The 22,598-nt window shown below is 36.8% G+C and overlaps 1 pseudogene; it reads right to left on the bottom strand.

The window, feature by feature from the left end:
* Window positions 1-2,760: 2,760 nt before the first annotated feature.
* LOC149235666 (endoglucanase 19 pseudogene) lies at window positions 2,761-4,578 on the bottom strand (annotated as a pseudogene).
* Window positions 4,579-22,598: the final 18,020 nt, after the last annotated feature.

The following is a 22,598-nucleotide window of genomic DNA, read 5'->3' as shown; positions in this document are numbered from 1 at the left end:
CTGATTAGAAAAATAAGTATTCAGATTACTGAAAGAAGGTGCAACTTGACCATTTCCCTGTGTAGCCTGGAGCTAAAATTCTTGCATTAGCATCCACTGATCGTCAGTAGATTGGCTAGGTTGTAAATTGGAATGAAAATATTTTTTTTTGTAAATAAGATAGGTAATAAATAAAAAAAAAGGGAAAACTTTGATGTTGAAAACCTAGATGCAATACTCTCCCAATATTACAAGGTTTGTAGTTTTTTCTTAGAAAAATATTGTAGCACTTACAAAAGATATTGTCCAACGCCAATGAATCAAGCATTCCAAACAAAGGTAATACAATATATGATTAGTGAACAATTTCCCATTCTCTAGTACCAATGTAATCCAACAACAACAATATTGAACTCCTCTAAAATGTTTTCCAAAGCATATAAATTCCTTTGATGATGGAATATTAAAGAAGATCATTTGGATTTCAATGCACTGGCATAAGGGAGAGTTTACTAAACTAAAATATACATTTCTAAAATTACATAATAGTATTATTAACGTTCTGTAATTATATTTACCATAAAAGGAAGTCCAAAATGTGTGGACAAGAAGGAAGAAATAATGGTGTTTCTTTTCTACCCCTTGCTTAGTCACTGACTACACAAAAGTTTTTGTTCTTTTATATATTTTAAATGTTTCTTATATCAACATAAACTATCATATACAGATAATATGCAAATGGGCATGAGACTACCTGAAGGCCAAGAAAAGAGTCTTTAGATCAGCCTTTGACTCAACTGAACAATTTGACATTTCATTGTAGAAGAATGCTTGGAAAAATTCAGAATGTGGAAAGCATCATGACCCAACAAATAAATTTTATTGCATTTGGTAAATTTATTTGATTCAATTTAGTGGATCAATTTCAAATTTACCATTTATGAAATTAAATTAAATTTAAATTCATTCATAAAATTTAAATAAAAACCACTAGTGCATATAATATTATCATGTATGTCAATTGGGGTTCTCTCGGGTGGTTAGATAGAACAATTATTATTCTTTCCACCCAGTTCAAATCCTTAGTAGTGACATGATGATCTTTGATGATGTTGTTGTAATGGCTTTGAGCCTAAGGAAATCACTCTTAAGTGAGTATAATTGTGGGTTGGGCTGGTACCAACAACCTCACTCTTGCCTTCAGGCTGAGAGAGAGCCCGATTTGTTTCCTTGGAAAAAAAAATGTTATCATGTATGTTTTTAAATTTTGAATAATAACTCTCTCAAACTTCATTACCAATTTTATATAGTTTCTTAGATGGGAAGAGTTTTTCCAAATTCCTTATTACCAAATTTGAATGCAAACCTGAGCTAGATGACTAGGCTCCAGGATAGACTCTATGCTTCAACACCTAGTATTTCTAATTTTCTTATGGTGATTTCTAACAGCTAACAAAGCCAACCAATAAATATGGAAATGGCACTAAATTATTCCAGAATTGAAATCATACGACTGACACACAACATCCACATAGAATTTATGGATCTAGGGATCAAGTTCCCTTGGCTAGTTATAGCTCCAGAAGTTATTGTGCTAGCAGCAAGAAATCCAACGCCACTACAAGGAAGCATGTTGTTCTCTAAGTTTCTTAATTTGATCTTCCTTTATCCTGCAAGCTTGTAATAATGTTTGAAATATGTCATTATACACAAATCCATGGATTCATCTTTCTTGTTTTAGGTAGATCAACCAATATGTGTCACAAATGTGCTATTCAACATATTCCATTCTTGGTAGCTGCAAATGCATAATAAGGAATTGAATATAAAATCCATTTAAAATTTGGATTTGCATTTCTGTGTGATATAACATATTTTTCTTAGGTATGAAAATTTGGATCTTAAAGACAATATTTATTGAGTACATTGTTGAATTCCCTCTATTTAGAGCTAGATAGATTGGAGTGGTAGAAATGGATGAAAAATTTCACAATATTTTATTATATATTATTATCACAATACCTTCATCGGATTACATATGTTGGCTCAAAACCTTAACGAGAGATACTTGAACTTATGGTAGGACTCCCAAATCTCTTTACATCTTTAAATATTAAAAATAATATGCTGAGAGATGCTAAACTCAGGAGATAATGTTATCTCAAATTGTGTGTGTGTGTATATATATCACAAAAAACCAATAATTAAAATTGAACTACTACAATATATGACATCAACATAACTGATACTAATAAAAATGGAAAACCAAGGAGTTGAAGGATGAGCACTAACACATTTCTATCTTCACTTCATTCTCCTTGCCAACCTTTAGTACACTGACATAATTTTTATTGATCAACACCAGGGCTTGGGGATTAGAGTACAATATGTTTGTGCAACACACTATAAAGAAATGGTGATTATCTGTCTCTCCAAGGTTTGATGGAAAAAAATTCACTGAAAAGGAAAATTAGTTGTATGGTTTTGGAAGGGGTATGGATGGGTGAATGGAGTATAATATGTTTGTGTATGAAACTGTACAAACCAGGTTTAATAGGGGTTAGTTATCTCTATCTAAGGTTTGATGGAAAAAAATGCACCCAAAGGAAAATTATCAGGTTGGTGTCATGGTGGTGGAAGGGTGTTGATTTGTGTACGGAATGAAGGGACAAAAAAAAACACATCTTTAACCAGGGAGTTTTTTGCTACAGGTTATTACAACACATCTCTACTAGGAAATATAAATACTAAATCTTTTCCTAACAAGGATTATAGATTAGATCAATTCATATCATAGCTTTGAATAAAGATGCTAGCTTGAGGAGCTGCATTGAATGTAAACAAAATCAAATCTTTGATGAGGAATAAGGGATTGCCATAAATTGTAATAAGATCCCCCTATTAGAGACATACCCAAACTAGGGCCATGAAATATTTGAACTAATAGCTTGATGTTCCTCTCTATTTTCTTGGACTTGTTTGTTATCAATGTAGAATATTTGTAGAAAGTTCAACCCTGAGAACTTGAGGATGAGGTCACTGATTCTGATACAACAATTGGAGAGAAATCGGTAGGTGCCAGTGGAGGAGAGGCCTGGACACGTGCAAGAACAACAACTGCAAGAAGTTGGTTTAGGTCACCACTAGTGTGAAGCCTAGCCGAGACACCAACAATAGGTCCGTTGTTGTGGGTAGTTAGTTCCATCTATTCATAGTTGTCTCTCTTATCTGCAGAATAGTCATTTTGATTAGACCCTCCAACAAGAGCACCATGAAAAACATTGGGATCACTTCCCTTGCTGCTAAACCAAGCGGCATAGCCCCCTTTGTAGGGAAAGAAGGTTGGGTTTACTTTGTAAGATATGATAGATGAAGCTTTGTGGTGTACTAGATGAGTTTAGTTTCTACCATAGCCAATTATGTAACTTGTGTCTCTCGGATTGTCTCCCAAGATGTAATCTATCTATTATTGAGAAAAGGATAGAATCTTTGAGGGTTGCACAACTTCACCTAGGCATTCAAGATTTTTGCAAGCAACAATGAGGTAATCAAATTAAAATATGAGGAGAGAAACTAGATGTTGTTCAATTTCTTCCAAAATAGGAGGCCACCTAGAGTTTTCTATACAATTCTATTTCCTTTCTACAAGCACGTACACATGAAAATCTTCATTTTTTCCTGATAGTTTTGTAGAACAACATTACTATGCCCACCTCTTCCTTACATGAGGGACTTTGAGGCCAGGACATGAACTCCCACATGCTTGACATCCTAACTGAATTCATTCATTTTCCATTCCATTCCACCTAGAGAAGCGACATTGTCAATGACATAGTTCATGTAATACTAAGACAGATCTCCAGTAACCCCATGAATCCTTTTTTCTTCCCAAAGAAGCTCATTTGCATATCCATTCTTAGAGGCATAATACTTTTGTGCAACAGTAAGGTTGTCATATTTTCCTTTGTACTTGTTAGCAAATTAATGTGAAAAGTTGCTTGGCATGCTTAAGAAGCTCATTGGAGTAAGTCGGATCAAAGTGTCTGAAAACAATTAAAGAAGAAGCCATTGTAGCTTCTTTTTATCCCATGAGATCTGAGCTAGGATTATTTTCATCAATTCTATATGCCTAGCGAGGTGTGGCCATGTCTTCTAGCCTTTTCCACTAATAATGGTTTGAGTCGCCATCACCCACCTCTCCATATAGTACATCAGGCTCGGTATGTGCCTTGAGAAAATAATCAATCCCCCATTTAATAACCTCCATCAAATGACCCAAATCGCCATTGCTAGCCAATTGCATTCCATATTCAACAACACTCCATGAGAGCATGGTGATTATGGATTCCATTAGGAGGCCAAATTTAACATTGTCACAAGTGTCATATTATCCTCTCCTAACTGATCCACCACATTGGCTGATCCATCATGTAGACCAGAATCATCCCTCCAGGTGACTCTTTGATTTCTAGGAAGCTTTCTAGATCTTTGAACCTCGTAAAACAAGATACTGTTACTCAATCCTACATCATATTCATGATCAACTGTTGCAGCTCTAATGTAGAGCGCCAAACTCAAAATGTACATATATGAAGTCATGGAGAACATGGACCCACCTCAGATAAGGACCCTTTGTGAGAACTCTAAATTTAGTTATTTATAATAATATGGCATGCAATGGACGAGGTGGAGAGTCACTGAAAGAATGATGCAGCAAGCTAAGTGAAACTTGGGAATCAATCTCATTTTCATTCAAATATAGATATATGAAGCCAAAATGTCTCATCTCAAATCAATCATATGAGAATCCGTACTCAAAGCTAATATCTTAGAGGACTAATGCATCTCACTACAATAAAAAGAAACCCCAAATGAGAAGATATGAATGTGGGAAAGCCGAGAACTATAATCTCCACTGCTATCTATTAGGATTAAGGGTAAAATAGTTAACCACATATATGTATATGCCTCAACACATAATTGCATTCATAAAAATTCCCCTCGATAAAAATAAATCTCAGAGACTACCAAAAACAAACACACACAACAATGGATAATGTAGCTTCAACAAAAGAGACACAACATCCAAAACCGAGCCTACAACTAGAAGAAAGCAATACACAACTTATGCATTTTAAAGATGCAGAGAATTCCGCATAACCAAGTGAGAGCATTGCTTAATTCTCCAACAACCTACACCAAAACATACAACATTATCTTCTATCACTACTCAAAGATCAAGGAGCCACAATTCCCATCTGTAGAAGCACTTGAGAAAGGCTGACATACACACAACAACTATGGACTATGGGCTCTTCTTCTTCATAAAATGAAGAAATAGGGAAAGAGGGATAGCGGCAGCTGAGATGAGGAGTGAAGAAAGGCTAGAGAAGTGAAGACAATATATGCACAATTTTGAAGGAAATTTCTCAATATCTAATAATTAACAAAATGTTATATTATTTTATGAAAATATAGTAACTATTTTTCTTTAAGGCCATTAACAAACTAGTTCAAAGTTCCCATTGATATTCCTTCTAATATCTCTTCACACTCACTATCATACAAGTCGGTGCACATTAAATTACCAAATTTACTTAAGTCCCATTGATCCTTGAACTTAATTCATCTATACACAGCTATATAAAACACCCATTTCATTTTCTCTGCTAATTTTTCCATTTTTACCATTAGAAACCTAGATGAAGACAAACAGTGAGATCCTTAACTGTTGTATTCTAACAAAAAAACAACAAAAAATCCCCTACATATATCTCAATCCCCTCAACCCATTTTTTTTGTTTTTGAAATTGACTGTGATCCTCCAGGCTTGACTTGTGGCTTGAGAAGCCATGACCCAGGGGCATCTTAGTCGTCAAAGTCACCCAGGGACCACACCTAGCCTGTGCCACACTAGACCTTAGATGACTGGATTTTTTAGCATGTCTCCTCCCCTATAATGGGACACAACCACCCCCCATGAGGTTTGATCCTAGGTCACCTTGCTGAAAAGGCCCATCCTCAACTGATTGTGCTAGTTGGATGATCCAGGTGGATGTTGGTGGCCACCCACCTATCCCATTTGGACCCCCACAACTATCTCTTTCATTTTTTCAGTTTCCTAAATTGTAGCACAATTTACTATTTTTAGCACTTTTTCGGGTCCTGAACTTCCGGAGCCGTTTTGAGGCCCTAAACGACGTTTTTTTGGGATATCTGGGGGTGACATGGGTCCATGGACCGATGTTTCCCTTCCCAAAGTTGTAGTGCTTGGATAGAACTTTCTAATGAGCTATTGTATGCATCAAATGAAGATCATATGCCAAAGTTATGACCCCAGGAAATTGATGTACCAATTTACCCAAACGGGGCACACAATTTGGCGTTTCATCTTCTAGGGTTAGGTTTCGGGATGTGAAGGGTTTTCCATTGTTTCTCAACAATAAATAGGCCTTCGAGCCTCATTGTAAGACAGTTCAAAGGCATGTAGCCACCACATCTCTTCTTAGAGATAAGCTACCATCACCCTAGCTAGTTTATTTCCATTTCTGGTTGTAAGCATATTTTAGTGTTTTCCATTAATGAAATGAAGCATCATTTCTGCTACATCTTTGTGTTTGTGGTTATCTTTGTAATTTGTTGTATTCCTGTTTAAATTTGGATCATCGGACTTGACCAATCCCCTCTACCCATTACACATGATCACAAAAACATTAAAAAATGCCCTTTTTTCCAACAACCTTCTACCTTTTTTTCCCTCTTCCAACAACGGAATTTTTTTCTAAGTAGGATATGTACAAATGGCATATTAAACACTTATTCTTACAATGAATTTGATATTCTTTCTCCCAACCTTCTAAATTTACTTATTGTGTTTTTCAAATTAGATGTCGAATTATACAGATGTGTCTTAGATGGTGGGTGATTTTAAAATAGGCTATTATTTTATGCATTTTTCTTGAGGAAATTCCTTTATAATGGATTGTTGTTACTCTATTACTTATAATTGTGTCTCTCACAAGGAGTTCGGGTCATGGATTTACTCAACAGATCATCACAATTAAAGATGGGGAGGTACGTATCTTTGAGTATCTCTTAGATGGTTGTACAATTTCATCTTTTGGAACTCATATGTGTTGTATTTTAGTATAATGGCCCTCATTTCAATTAAACACACATGAAACAATGAATGTGTATTGAAGTTGCATCTTTGAATGAATTTATGAATTAAGTAATTTAATGACGTTAATCTAGAAAATTCATACATATTATCTTCTTCATTATCAACGACATCAGAGGATGACTTGTCAGCTTTCCTTGGGTTGGTGCCCTTCTCCTTTAGTTGTGATTGCATATTCAATAATGTTTGTGCAAGAACATATTGAATGTTGAAATTGAGTATTGCAAATATGACCTTTCTAGTGATCATAGATCCCACATAATTTGTTTTTGAATCAGAAAATAAGTCACCAAATGTTTCCACGTAGGCCCGTGCTCCATGATATGGATCATTAGTTTGACTTGCACATATATATGTTCTCCTTCAATATGGATATCACTTGCACTTAACCTTCTTGACCACATCACATTAAAGTGATCATTGTTAGAGTTGGTTGTGCTCTTTATTTCCTTCAAAGACGTGATAATGACTTGTTTAACCAAAAAGCAATTTCATAGTAATGATAACAAAACTAGAAGGGAGGTCATGATCCTTTACTTCATTTTTTTTTTTAACTTCACAATATTTTTGCTTATTTTCCCAAAAAATGATCATGGCTAAGCTCACATCTTACCATCCACCATTCCACAACCTTTGACTAAATGGCTCAGGAGGCACCTTATACTCATAGCAATGTTCTACCTCGCCCAACAAAAAATATATTCTCCCATACCCTTAAAGTAGTATAGAAAATTTAATACTTATTTTGATGATGGAAAAGTTCAAGGATGTAAGAAATTAGTTGTAAATGGAATTTCACCATCACCAAAAGTTTTGAAGTGAAACACAAACAAATTTTGTAGTCATTCATATGAAATAGAAATAACCATGGAAAATAAACAAAATTAATGCATTACCTTAAACAAGGATTGGATTCAAATGAATTATATGTGAAATCATTACATATCTTTTGTAACTGTAAAAATAATTGTAGTCTTGGAGAATCCTTTACGCATCTCAGGGACATGTGGACCCAATATTTAGGAACTCTTCTCACATTTACAACATTATATTTGTCAACAGTGGACTAAGATGATATGCCTGGGCAATGTAACAAGATGATCATAGAAAGGTTGAGAAAATGATTTAATAAGCATATTTTACTAGTTTGTAACATACACTTATTAAATAAGAAGAGCCCCCTATTTTAGACAGACCCCCAATCCTTGGACTTGTTTTTTATCAAATGTAGAATATATGTAGTAAGTTCGACCGAGAGAACTCCAAGATGGGGTCACTGATTCTGATACAGCAATTGGAGAGTAATATTTAGGTGCCAGTGGACAAGAGGCTTGAAATGGAGCAGGATATGGTTTGGGTTTGCTTACACGTGTAGGAACAAGAACTGGAAGAAGATGGTTTAAGCTACCACCAGCATGAAGCCTAGATAAGACACCCATTGTTGTAGGTAGTTGGTTTGGTCTATTCATAGTTCTCTCTCATATGAAAAATTGTCATTTTGATCAGGCCCTCCAATAAGAGCACCATGAAAAACATTGGGATCGATTCCCTAGCTGCTAAACCTAGAGTTTTCCATACAATCATATTGCCTTTCTACAAGCACACACACATGAAAAACTCTGTTTTTTCCTAATAGTTATGTAAAACAACATTACTCTGTCCACCTTTTCCTTCAATGAGGGACTTTGAGGCAAGGACCTGAACTCCCATATACTTGACATCCCCATTGGATTCAATCATTTACGATCCCATTCCACCTAGAGAAGTAGCATTGTCAATCACATAGTTCATGTAATAGTAAGAGAGATCTCCAGTAGTCTCATGAAGCCATGTCGCTTCCCAAAGAAGCTCATCCGTATATCCACTCTTAAAGGCATAATGCATTTTTGAAATAGTAATATTGTTGTCATATTTTCCTTTGTACTTTTCAGAAAATGTGAAAAGATCCTTGGCATGGCTGAGAAGCTCATTGGAGTAGGTGTGATCAAAGTACCTGAAAACAATTGAATAAGAAGCCATTGTAGTTGCTATTTCTCCCGCAAGATCTGAGCTAGGATTTTTTGCATCAATTCTATATGCCTATGAGGTTTGGTCATGTCTACTGGCCTTTTCCATCAATAATGGTTTGAGTCTCCATCACCCACCTCTCCATATAGTACATCAGGCTCTGTATGCCCCTTGAGAAAGTTGTTGAAAATAGCAATAAGAAATGCTAAATATAGAAGTGCTAAATTTAGTACTACTATAAATATAATTTCGGGATACCTTCCTATTTTAGTTAGTCCCTGAACTAAAATAGAGAAGTAAATATTCGAATTTGATCTTAGTAGCTGTTTGTAAAATAATTGATTAATTCAACATGAGTTAATTAGTTGTAGAAAATCAAACATGAAGTCTATGTGGGGACATGCAACAGTTTCTCCATTGATTGAGGAATTTATCCATCACTTAAAGAGATAAGGATGAGTTGTAATTAGTTGGCTTAGTTAACCGAGTCAAGTCTGGTTAAATTAATTCAAACAGTTTTTTGAATTAACTGTGAGTTCATTTAGTTAATGCATGCATGCATGTAACTATTGCACTTCAAATAACTGAATATTCTCTCATAAATAACTCATGCATGTCAGTTTAGATAGAGACCCAATTGAGATTAGATGGAGGGATAGTGTACTATCAGTTGCTAGAATATTCCATTTTGAATATCCCTTGCTTGCAGAAGGAGTTCTTTCCTTGAGGATTGCACAATTACTTCTTCAGGTTTTGTGAGTGTGATGAGGCCAATTCACACATGCGGCATCACTGTACCCCAATAAAAACTGTGCAAGGAAATAGGAGGCTTGGAGGGCTTGAGGACATATACAATGTCTATTCAGTCTGTGAGCTATATTGTTTGATTCCAAAGAGAGCAAGATAGCTTGAGAGCTAATTCCTTTTGTAACTTGAACAATAGTTCCACTTGTATGATAATCCAAAGATTGGAGTTTTAGGTTGAGGCTTTCCCTGGGTTATTTCTTTTGTGTTATGTGTGATTAATTTCTCATTCTCAGTTATATGTGTTCTCATTGATCTTGCTCAATTCGATTAAGCTTCTGCAAAGTTTGTTGTAGAAGTAGATCTTGTATTTTTCTTTAGTCTATTTCATAATTTGTTGATCTACAGTGGGAATTTCTACATGGTATTAGAGCAAAGGTGATCAAGGTGAAGAACAATATACGAGAAGGGAGAAGATTGAAGTTTGAGGTTCCTGAATATAGAAATCAAGTTCTTATCACATCTCAATTTCACCAATGGCGTTCAACGGTTTAAGACTCGAGTATGCCCTTGATGGCAGCTCAAATTATATAGCCTGGAAGGATCACATGGAGGCAGTATTAGAGGATAACGGTCTAATGAACTTCATTGATCAAGAATTCCCCAAGCCAACTGATGCTACTGAATTGGCGGAATGGAAGAAATGTGTGGCTAGAGTAAGGATAATCCTTCTTGAGGGAGTTAGAGACCACATAGTCTCAAGTCTCCATGGGAAGGAGACACCATTTTCAATGTGGAAAACATTGAAAGATCTATATCAAAACAACAACGATCAGAGGAAGCTGGTGTTGAGTGAAAAGCTTCATAAGATCAAGTGTGAAAATGGTGACACGATCTCTACATATCTGAACAAGCTCACCACTTGCAGGGATGAGCTTGGAAGTGTAGGGATCATGATCGCTGATGATGACATGGTGAGTCTTGCACTCCTCAGTCTTCCTAAGAGCTGGCATAGCTACCAAGACTCAGTTAATGGAAGAGAAAAACTGCCAGATTGGGAACAACATTGGTTGGATCTGATGCAGGAGGAAATAAGAAGAAGCACTAGAGATGGATCCTCATCAAAGCAAGATGATGAGGAAAATCTAGCCTTAGCAAGTAAGGCGAGGAAAGGGAAAGGGAAGGCATCCCATCCCAAATCCGGTTCTTCCCATGGTGGGAAGAAGTTTGACAAATCGAAAGTGTGATGCTTTCATTGTCATGAAGTGGGCCATTATGCTACAAATTTTCCACAGAAGAAATCCAAGAAGGGTTCCTCGAAGGGAACTGATGGTGAGGCACTGGCCTCACAGTTTGAGTTGGATTGCTTTCTTATCACATGGTTTCATCCACGGTGGGATGTGTGTGGTACCTAGACAGTGGAACTTCATTCCACATGTCAGGTGACGAGAATCTTTTCAGTACCTTGGAGGAGAAGGATCTCCAGATGCGAATCAAGATGGGTGATGATGGAAAGTACCATGTTTCAGGTGAAGGTATAGTTGTGTTTCAGAGAGAGCATGGAGCTCCTGTCACCCTGACTGATGTAAGGTATGTACCAGGTCTGAAGAAGAATCTTGTGTCTATTGCAATGCTAGAAGGTAAAGGCTATGATGTAGTCTTTAGTAAAGGAAAGGTATTCCTGAGGCATATCGGTACTGGACAGACAAAGTGAATTGGGATTCGAGTAAAGAATCTCTACAAGCTGGAGGTAGATGATTGTGCTACATTGAGTTCTAAAGCTTAGATGGTGCCGATCCACGATGTTGGCGAGCTATGGCATAGAAGACTAGGCCACTTGCACCATGGAGACCTGAAGATCATGTAGCAGATTTTTACCAGATTAACCAAGGGAAAACTTGAGCAAACAAATACATGCAAAGGTTGTACCTTGGGTAAGTATGTGAAATCTTCCTATCCGGATCGAGACAGTAGAGCTGGAGAAATCCTGAAGCGAGTTCACTCAGATGTTTTTGGACCCTTCTCTACAGCCTCCACTGCTAAACAAAGGTACTATGTTATTTTTATTGATGATTTTTCTCATAGATGCTCGATCTACTTTATGCAAAAGAAGGATCTGACCTTCTTGAGGTTTTGTGAGTTTAAAGCCTTGGCAGAGAAAGAATCTAGAAAGAAAATAAAAGCCTTGCGTAGCGAAAATGGTGGAGAGTATGTCTCCCAACAGTTTAAATACTTCTGTGCTACAGAAGGAATTAAATGGGAATTGATGGCACCCCATAACCCATAGCAGAATGGGGTGGCCGAAAGGAAGAACAGATCAATTATGGGAGCAGCTCGAGTGATGTTGCATGACCAAAGCCTACCATTTCATTTGTGGGTTGATGCATGCAATACAACAGTATACTTGCAGAACAGAAGCCCACACTGTATACTGGGAATGAAGACACCTATGGAGGCCTTTTCCAGGAAGCGACCAGATGTAAGTCACTTCCAAATCTTTGGATCATCAGTTTACTGTCATGTGACCAAAGATGCCAGGAAGAAGCTAGACTCAACAACTAAGTTGGGAATGCTTATGGGGTACACAGATACACCTCACAACTATCGGGTGTACCTATCTACCACTTAGAGGACAATGGTACACAAGGATCTGAAGTTTGATGAGCAGAAAGCCATGCGATTATCACTTGAGAGGGAACTCAACCTGCATGTAGAGGAGGAACTTTCAGTTAATAAGGAGGAGAAGCCTCAGATTGATGCGGAGTAGCCACATGCAGAGGATCCGGGAGTGGAGACATCCACTCATGCTGATACTTCCAAAGATGGGCGAAACACTCAAGGGAAGCTGAAAGGTTGATGCTAGATGCGTGGGAGAATGTGGGACAACCATCTTGTCAGCACAGAAAGAGGAGGTCGCCCGAGAGGTACACTAGGTACATGGCCCTGGTTGGGGAGTGTATAGATACCGAACCTTCTTCATTCGAGGAGGCAGTGCAGCAACCAGTCTGGGTTGATGCAATGGTAAAGGAGTACAACTCTATCATTTGGAATGTGTGTGGGAAGTTGTCCCAAGACCTCAGGGTAAGTTAGTGGTGAGTTCCAAATGGCTATACAAGGTAAAGCAGGCAACTAATGGCAGTGTTGAGAAACATAAGGCAAGTTTTGTTGCCTGAGGTTTCTCACAGGTTGAGGGGATCGAATACGATGAGACTTTTGCTCCCATAGAAAGGTACTCATCGATTAGGTCGATGTTGGCACTATCATCTCAGATGGGGTGGAAGATCCACCAAATGGATGTGAAGACAACATTCTTCAATGGGAAGATTGAGGAGGAGGTGCACATTGAGTAGCCAGATCATTTCGAGACCTTCGATTGTGAGTCACATGTGTGCTAACTCAAGAGGGATTTGTATGGGCTGAAGCAAGCACCCCGTGCTTGGTACACCAAGATCAACAGCTATCTCATTGAGTTGGGCTTCACCAAGAGTGAAGAAGATGCAAACCTTTACCACATCATGGTAGAAGGTAAACCATTAATCATTGTTCTTTATATTGATGATCTGATTTTGACAGGTGATGATCAGTTGATACAGTCTTGCAAGGAGGGCCTTGCAAGAGAGTTCGAAATGAAAGAAATGGGTCTTATGCATTGCTTTCTAGGCATGGAAGTATGGTAGAAAGATGGTGAACTATTTGCGTCTCAGGGCAAGTATGCCAATGAGATACTTAGGTGCTTTAACATGGAGAAGTGCAAGACCATGCAGACTCCTCTAGTTGGGAACTAGAGGAAGGAGGATGCTACTTCAGGTGAGGTAGTCGCTGCTACTGTTTATCGGCAGCCGATGGGTTCACTTATGTATCTAGTGAACACACAACCTGACTTATGCTTTGCAATGAACCAGCTGAGTCAAGCTATGGTTCAACCTACCAAGCTATTTTGGAAGGCAGTGAAGCATGTGCTGAGATACCTCAGAGGCACATCTCAGTTCGGAATGTGGTACAGACAGACATAGGGAGTGAAGCTTCAAGGCTTCACAGAATGGAAGATCACTTCTGGAGGAATATTCAACCTTGGTCCATCAGACTGGAAGAGCACTTCTGGAGGAATAGTCAACCTTGGTTCAGCTACAGTTTCCTGGTACAATAGGAAACAGAGATCAGTTGTACTTAGCTCAGCAGATGCTAAACACATGGCTGCTAGTTAGGCTGCATGTGAGGCCATTTGGATGTGGAAGATTCTAGTGGGATTGTTTGGTCAGAGGATGGATCCTACAGTGATCTAATGTGATAACCAAAGTTGTAGCAAACTCTCTGATAATCCAGTTTTTCATGACAAGTCCAAGCACATTGATATCTAGTATCACCATCTTCGAGACTGTGTGGACAAGAGGATTGTGTTGTTGCTGTATGTTTCGACCGAGGAACAGGATGTAGATATTTTGACGAAGGCATTGTCAAAATGCAAGTTCAAGTTCCACAGAGACAGGATTGGGGTTACTGATAATCCCTTTCTTGTTGAGAGGGAGTGTCGAAAATAGCAGCAACAAATGCTAAATATAGAAATGATAAATTTAGTACTGCTATAAATAGCATTCCGGGATACCTTTCTATTTTAGTTAGTCCCTAAACTAAAATAGAGAATTTAAAATTCAAATTTGATCTTAGTAGTTGTTTGTAAAATAATTAATTAATTCACCATGAGTTAATTAGTTGTAGAAAATAAAACATGAAGTCTATGTGGGGACATGCAATAGTTTCTCCATTGATTGAAGAATTTATCCATTAGTTAAAGAGATAAGGATGAGTTGTAATATTGAGTTGTAATTAGTTGGCTCAGTTAACTAAGTCAAGTCCAGTTAGATTAATTCAAACAGTTTGTTGAATTAATTGTGAGTTCAGTTAGTTAATGCATGCATGCATGTAACTGCTGCACTTTATATAACTAAATATTCTATCATAAATAACTCATGCATGTCAGTTCAGACAGGGACCCAGTTGAGATTAGATGGAGGGACAGTGTACTATCAGTTGCTAGAATATTTCATTGTGAATATCCCTTGCATGCAGAAGGAATTCTTTCCTTGAGGATTGCACAGTTACTTCTTCAGGTTTTGTGAGTGTGATGAGGCCAATTCACACATGTGGCATCACTGGACCCCAAGAAAAACTGCGCAAGGAAATAGCAGGAATGGAGGGCTTGAGGAGGACATATACAGTGTCTATTAAGTGTGTGATCTATATTGTTTTATTGCAAAGAGAGAAGGATAGCTTGAGAGTTGATTCTTTTTGTAACTTGAACAGTATTTCCACTTGTATGATAATATAGAGAGTGGGGTTTTAGGTTGAGACTTTCCCCAGGTTATTTCTTCTATGATATGTGTGATTGATTTCTCGCTCTCAATTATATGTGTTCTCGTTGATCTTGCTCAATTCGATTAAGCTTCTGCAAATTTTGTTGTAGAAGTAGATTCTATATTTTTCTTTAGTCTATTGCATAATCTGTTGATCTACAGTGGGAATTTCTACAAAATTAATCAGTCTTCCATTGAATAGCCTCCATCGAATGACCCAAATCACCACTATTAGTCAATTGCTTGCCATATTCAATAACAATCCATGAGAGCATGGTGACCATGAATTCCATTGGGAAGCTAAATTTAAGATTGTCATAAGCGTCATATTATCCCCTCCTACTAGATCCACCCCATTGGATGATCCATCACGTATACCATAATCATCCCTTCAGGTGACTCTCTAATTGCTAGGAAGCTTTGCAAATCTCTGGGCCTCATAAAACATGATACTCTTGCTCAATGTTGCACCATAGTCATGACCAATTGTTGCAGCTCTAATGTAGAGCGCCAAACTCAATACATACAGATATGAAGCAATGGAGAAAGTCAATTGAAATAAAATAGATGGACCCCCTTCAGATAAGGCTCCTTTTTGATGAGCCTAAAGTTAGTTATTTATGATAGGAAATAATGCAATGGACAAGGAGAAGACAAGCACTGAAAGAATAATGCAACTAGTTAAGTGAAAGTTGGGAATCAATCTAAATGTGAATCAAATACAGATATATGAAGCGAAAATTTCTCATCTCAAATCAAGGATATCAAAAGTTGTACTCAAAACTAATTTCTTGGAGGACTAGCGTAGTTCATTGCAACAAAAGGAAACCCCAAATGACCAATTCTGAATGTGGGAAAGCTGAGAAATATAAGCTTCACTTCGAGCTACTAGGATTAAGATCAAAACCATTCACCATAAATAGCTATATGCTCCAACACATCATAATTGCATTCATCAAAATTCCCCTCAAAAAAAATAAATCTTAGAGAGCGCCAACAAAAAAACACCCACAAAAATAGAAAATGTAGCTTCAGCAAAAGAGGCACAAAACCCAAAAACATGCCTACAACTAGAATAAAGCAATACACAACTGATGGATTATAAAGATGAAGAGCATTATGTAGAACCAAGTGAGGTCATTTCTTAATTCTCCAGTAACCTACACCAAATCATACAACATTTTTTGTTATCACTAGTTAGAGATAACGAAACCACAATGCCCATCAGCAAAAGAACTTGAGCAAGGTTGACATACACATAACGACTGTGGACTATGGGCTCTCCTTCTTAACAAAATGGAGAGACAGGGAAAGATGGATAAAAGTAGCTGAGATGAGGAATGAAGAAAGGTTAGAGAAGCGAAGGCAGTATATGCACAATGTTGGAGGAAGTTTCTGAATATCTAATAATTAAGATTAAGAAAATGTTATATTATTTTATGAAAATATAGTAAATGTTTTTCGTTAATGCCATTGACAAACTAGTTCTAAGTTCCAACTGATCTTCTTTTTTACATCTCTTCACAATCACTCTCATACCAGTCAGTACACATTAAATGCCCAAATTTACTTCAATCCCATTGATCCTTGACCTTAATTCATCTCTACCCAACTATATAAAACAACCATTTCATTTTCTCTGCTAATTTTTCCATTTTTACCATTAGAAACCTAGATGAAGAAAAATAGTGAGATCCTGAACTATTTGTCGCTAACAAAAACAAAAAACAAAAAATCCCCTACATATATCTCAATCCCCTCTTCCCATTACACATGATCACAAATACATTAAAAATGCCTTTTTTTCCAACAACCTTCTAATTTTCCCCCTTTCAAACAATGGCAGTTTCTGCTAAGCAAGATATGTATAAAGGGCCATTTAAACACTTATGGTTACAATGAATTTGATATTTGTTCTCCGAAACTTCTAATTTTACTAAAAAAAATTTCAAATTGGATGTCAAATTATACAGATGTGTCTTAGATGGTGGGTGATATAAAAATAGGGTATTAATCTATGAATTGTTCTTGAGGTAATTCCTTGATAATGGATTACTGTTACTATGTTACTTATAATTTTGTCTCTCAGAAGGAGTTTGGGTCATGGATTTACTTCGTGCATCATCACAATTGAAGACTGAAAGGTATGTATCTTTTAGTTTCTCTTGTATGGTTGTGGAATTTCTTCTTTTGGAACTCGTATGTGTTGTATTTTAGTATAATGGGCCTCATTTCAATTAAACACACATGAAACAGTGAATGTATATTGAAGTTGCATATTTGAATGAATTTATGAATTAGGCAGTTCAATGAGGTCAATCTAGTGAATTCATGCTTATTTATCATCTTCATTATAAATGACATCAGATGATGATTTGCCAGCTCGCCTTGGGTTGGTGCTCTTAAAATTTTATTATGATTGCATATTAAGTAATGTTTGTGCAAGGAAATATTGAATGGTGAAATTGAGTATTGCAAAGTTGTCCTTTCCAATGATCATAGTTCCCACAAAGTTTGTTTCTAAATCATAAAATAAGTGACAAAAGATTTCCACATAGACACATGCTCCATGATATGGATCATCAGTTTGACTTGCACATATATATGTTCTCCTTCATGATGGATTTCACTTGCACTTGACCTTCTCGACCACATCACATTAAAATGATCCTTGTTAGAGTTGGTTTTTCTCTTTATCTCCTGCAAAAACTTGATGGCCACTTGCTTAACCAAAAACAATTTCAAAGTAATGATAACCAAACTAGAACGAAGTTCACGGTCCTTTACTTCATGCTCTTTTTTCTTCTTTTCCCAAAGACTGATTGTGGATCAACTCACATCTTTCCATCCACAATTCCAAAACCTTTGACTAAATGGCTTGGGAGACACCTTATCCTCGTAGCAGTTTTCTACCTTGCTCAACCAAAAATATATTCTCCCAAACCCTTAAAGCAGTCTAGAAAATTTAATATTTATTCTGTTGATGAAAAAGTTCAAGGATGTAAGAAATTAGTTTTAAATGAAATTTCATCATTGTCAAAATTTTTGAAGTAGAACACATCAAATTTTACAGTCCTTCATATAATTACAAACATTATTGGAATTATAATCTTATTAGCATTACAAATATAATGTGACAGGTACTAAGATCTCCTCAAATGTCTCCTTTCATACAAATAAGCATAATGCCTTCTTTCTTATTGCTAAATATCATATATTATGTTTGTTATACTTGTTTCTTTCAGCAGAATGTTGTCAAACAAGTCTATTAAACAAAGTCAAGCCAACTTGATAGATTTTCTGCTCATTTTCATTTTTGCTAAAGTAGTTGATTGTTATGAAACTAGCTGAAGAAAAGATATAAAAGATAGATCAACACCTTAGAATTCAGCCTCTTCGAGGGGGCAACCTCCTTTACATTACATAAATGAACAGTTCTTGGATGATTCAAATGACAAAACCCCCTTTCTATATATAGGAGTCTAAGGAGTCATAATATAACCCAGCTGACCTAACAATAATAATATAAAGCCACAAAAATAACAATAGAGGGATTCTATGGGGCACAATAATAACAATATGGGGATAATAGGGGCACAACAATATTAATAAGGGATGCAACTACAATGGTAATGGGGTAATCACTAGTATTATAGGGACCCAACATGCCCCTCTCCTTCAAAAAATTGTTGTCCTCAACGCTTGAGTAGTTATAGATGCTTCTGTATAAAATTCATCCTCCCATGTGTAATCTTCAGCGGATAAGTTCTTCCACTTGATAAGATACTCCGAAATTGATCGATTTCGTAGCTGTCAAGTTCTTGTTTCTGTGACTGATTCCAGTTCCAATATAATTTTTCCTTCCTCGTCAAGTTCTGGAAATATTGTTTGAACTGGAAACTTGTCGCCTATAACCTTCTCTAAACATGAAACATGGAAAACTGGGTGCAATCGAGAAGCTGCAGGAAGCTTCAATTTGTATGCCATAGTACCAATATTTTGCAACACCTTGTATGGACCATAATACTTTGGTGATAATTTATTATCCTTCTTATCTTTCTTGAGGGACATTTTCTTATATGGTTGTAGCCGTATGAATACCCAATCACCTACATCAAAACTTCTTTCGCTGCAATGTTGATCTACCCGTTGTTTCATTCTATTCTGTGCGAACATGAGTTTATCCTTTGAGAGTTGGAGGACTTGTTGTTGATGTTCAATGTGATGTTCCACTGCTTGAACCTTAGAATTTTCTCTTAAATGTGATGTGATGGATGGTGGCTGATATCCATAAAGTGCCATAAATGGGGTCATTTTTGTTGCTGTATGGAAGGAAGTGTTATACCACAATTCAGCCAAAGGCAACCATTTGACCCATTGTGTCTGTTTATCAGACACAAAGCAACAAAGATATCCTTCCAAACATTTGTTTACTATCTCAGTTTGCCCATCAAATTGAGGATGATAAGATGAGCTATGAGCTAACTGAGTACCAAGACAAGAAAATAATTCTGTCCAAAAATTTCCAGTTTAAATGGGATTTCTGTCACTTACAATAATCTTTGGGTTTCCATGTAGCTTTTGAATTGTTTCCATAAATGCAGTAGAAACTATACTAGCTTTAAATGGACGTGATAATGCACAAAATTTTGCATACTTGGTAAGTTTGTCAACTACCACCATGATGACACTCTTTCCCTCAGACTTGGGTAAACATGTGATAAAATCCATTGAAACCTCCTCCCAACGTTGGCTTGGAATGGATAAAGGTTGTAATAAACCCGGTGTCTTAATTGTTTCAACTTTATTTTTTTGGCAAACCAAACATTCCACCACAAATTTTTGAATATCCGATTTAAGGCCATCCCAAAAAAATTCCTTCTTAACCCTGTGGTAATTTTTTAAAAACCCTGAGTGCCCTCCTAAGGGAGAAGTGTGAAATTCCATAAGAATATTTTGTTTTAGTTGGGAATTCTTACAGAGGTATAAGCGATCTTTGTACCATAAAGAATCATTTTGCCAGCTAAATGTATTAGACGTACTAGAATCTTGTTGTAACTTTTGAATAAGTGCCCACACTTCTTTTGCATTCTTCCATTACTCCCTTGCTTCATTTATCCAATCTGGTTGGATAATAGAAATGGTGCACAACAATGCTTCCACATCCTCATCCTTTCTTGAGAGTGCATCTGCCACCACATTTTGCTTCCCTTTTTTGTAGATGATTTCAAAGTCATAACACAACATCTTTGTGACCCACTTTTGTTGCTCTTCAGAGGATATTCTTTGTTCTAAAAATCATTTAAGGCTATCATGATCCATTTTACCTTGAAGTGTCTTCCCATTAGGTAGGGTTGCCATTTCTTAAGTGCATGGAGTATTGCCAACATTTCCTTCTCATAAATAGCTTTGTGTAAAAACTTTCCCTTGATTGGACGACTTTCAATAGCAATGGGTCTTTCATCTTGCATTAAAATAGCCCCAACTCCATTTCCTGAAGCATCGCATTCCACAATAAAGGTTTTTGTGAAGTCCGATGTAGCTAAGACCGGTGCTTGGCACATTGCCTCTTTAAGATGTTCGAAGGCCTTTGTTGCTACTGGAGTCCATGAAAATGCATCTTTCTTCAATAATGTTGTCAGAGGTGCTGCTATTCTCCCATAATTCTTAACAAACTTGTGATAATACCCTCTCAACCCGAGAAATCCTCGCAGATGCTTTATGGATGTGGGGATTTTCCATTCCTTAATGGCTTTAATTTTGCTAGGGTCTACCTTAACTCCTTCATGAGATACAATATGACTCAGATATTCCACCTTTTGTACTCTAAAGAAACATTTGGATCTTTTTGCATATAATTGTTTCTCCTCCAATAGTTGTAGCACCCTGTCAACATGTTCAACATGATCCTTCCAAGACTTGTTGTAGATTAGTATATCATCAAAAAATACTAACACAAATTTTCTAAGGAATGGTTTGAAAATGGAATTCATCAAACCTTGAAATGTTGAAGGTGCATTGGTAAGGCCAAAAGGCATGACCAAAAAATCATAATGACCCTCATGAGTTCTAAATGTTGTTTTCGGAATGTCTTTAGTCTTCATTTTGATTCGATGATAGCCTAAACGAAGATCCAACTTGGTGAAGTAAATTGATCCATGCAATTCATCTAGTAATTCATCAATGATGGGAATGGGAAACTTATCTTTAATAGTGAGCTTGTTGAGCTCCCTATAATCCAAACACATGCACCATGATCCATCCTTCTTGTGCACTAATACTACTGGAGCAGAGAAAGAACTTTGACTTGGTTGAATTATACCAGCCTCTAGCATTTCTGCAACCATATGTTCAATTTCACTCTTTTGGGCATAGGGATATATGTACGGCCTGATGTTTGGAGGAACACTTCCTGGAATCAGATGAATAGCATGATAATGATCATGAATAGGTGGGAGACCTTTGGGAGTCTCAAATACCTTGGAATGATTTTCCAAGACTTTTTGGAGATCTGGAGAAATAGATGATTCCAATGTGGAAACATCTAGCGAACATAATTGTGCAATTACACCCCTTTGTTCCTTTTTTAGAAGCTTTGTCATACCGTTAGAGCTGATTATCTTTCCGGTTTCCCTGCAATACCCCTTAATTCAACTTCCTTTCCTTCCATAGAAAATTTCATGAAAATTTCTTGAAAATTAAAAGCTATTGTACCCAAGGATTGTAGCCATTGGACTCCTAGTACAACATCAGTGCCTCCCATTGGAATGGAAAGCATTGGGCTAGTCAATACATATTCTCCCATCGATAGCTTGATATTATGGCACTTTCCAGAGAAATTTATTGTTCCTCCATTTGCAACCATCACTTGACACTCTGGTGTTGGATATAAGAATAAATTCAATTATTTTGCTACCTTACAATGAATAAAATTGTGGGTACTTCCTGAATCAATCAACACTATTACCTTTTTCTTCTTGATTTGTCCTTCTATCTTGATGGTTTGAGGAGTGGTAATTCCCGCCAATGCATTACAAGATATAATCAAATTCATTTCTTCTTTATCTAGGATTTTTTCCTGGAGTATATCCTCTTCTTTTAACCTTTCTTGCTCCTTTTCTTCTTCCTCTTCGCAATCTACGTAGAATAATTTCTTCTCAGCACACTTATGACCTTTACTGTATTTGCTATCACAACTGTAACAAAGCCCTTTTGCTCTTTTTTCTTCCAATTGTTGTGGTGTCAACCTTATAGGTTGTGGAAGACTAGGGGCAACAACAATTCCATCTTTATAGTGGTGAGTGGTATGCTTCCTGGTTGCCATAATTTTTCTTTCC

Source organism: Pinus tabuliformis, chromosome 8 (assembly GCF_031772625.1).
Source record: "Pinus tabuliformis cultivar Carrire ecotype Pingquan chromosome 8, CPIR1, whole genome shotgun sequence".
NCBI lineage: Eukaryota > Viridiplantae > Streptophyta > Pinopsida > Pinales > Pinaceae > Pinus > Pinus tabuliformis.
The sequence above is the reverse complement of the archived record's forward strand: the minus strand, read 5'-3'. Positions and strand labels throughout refer to the sequence as shown.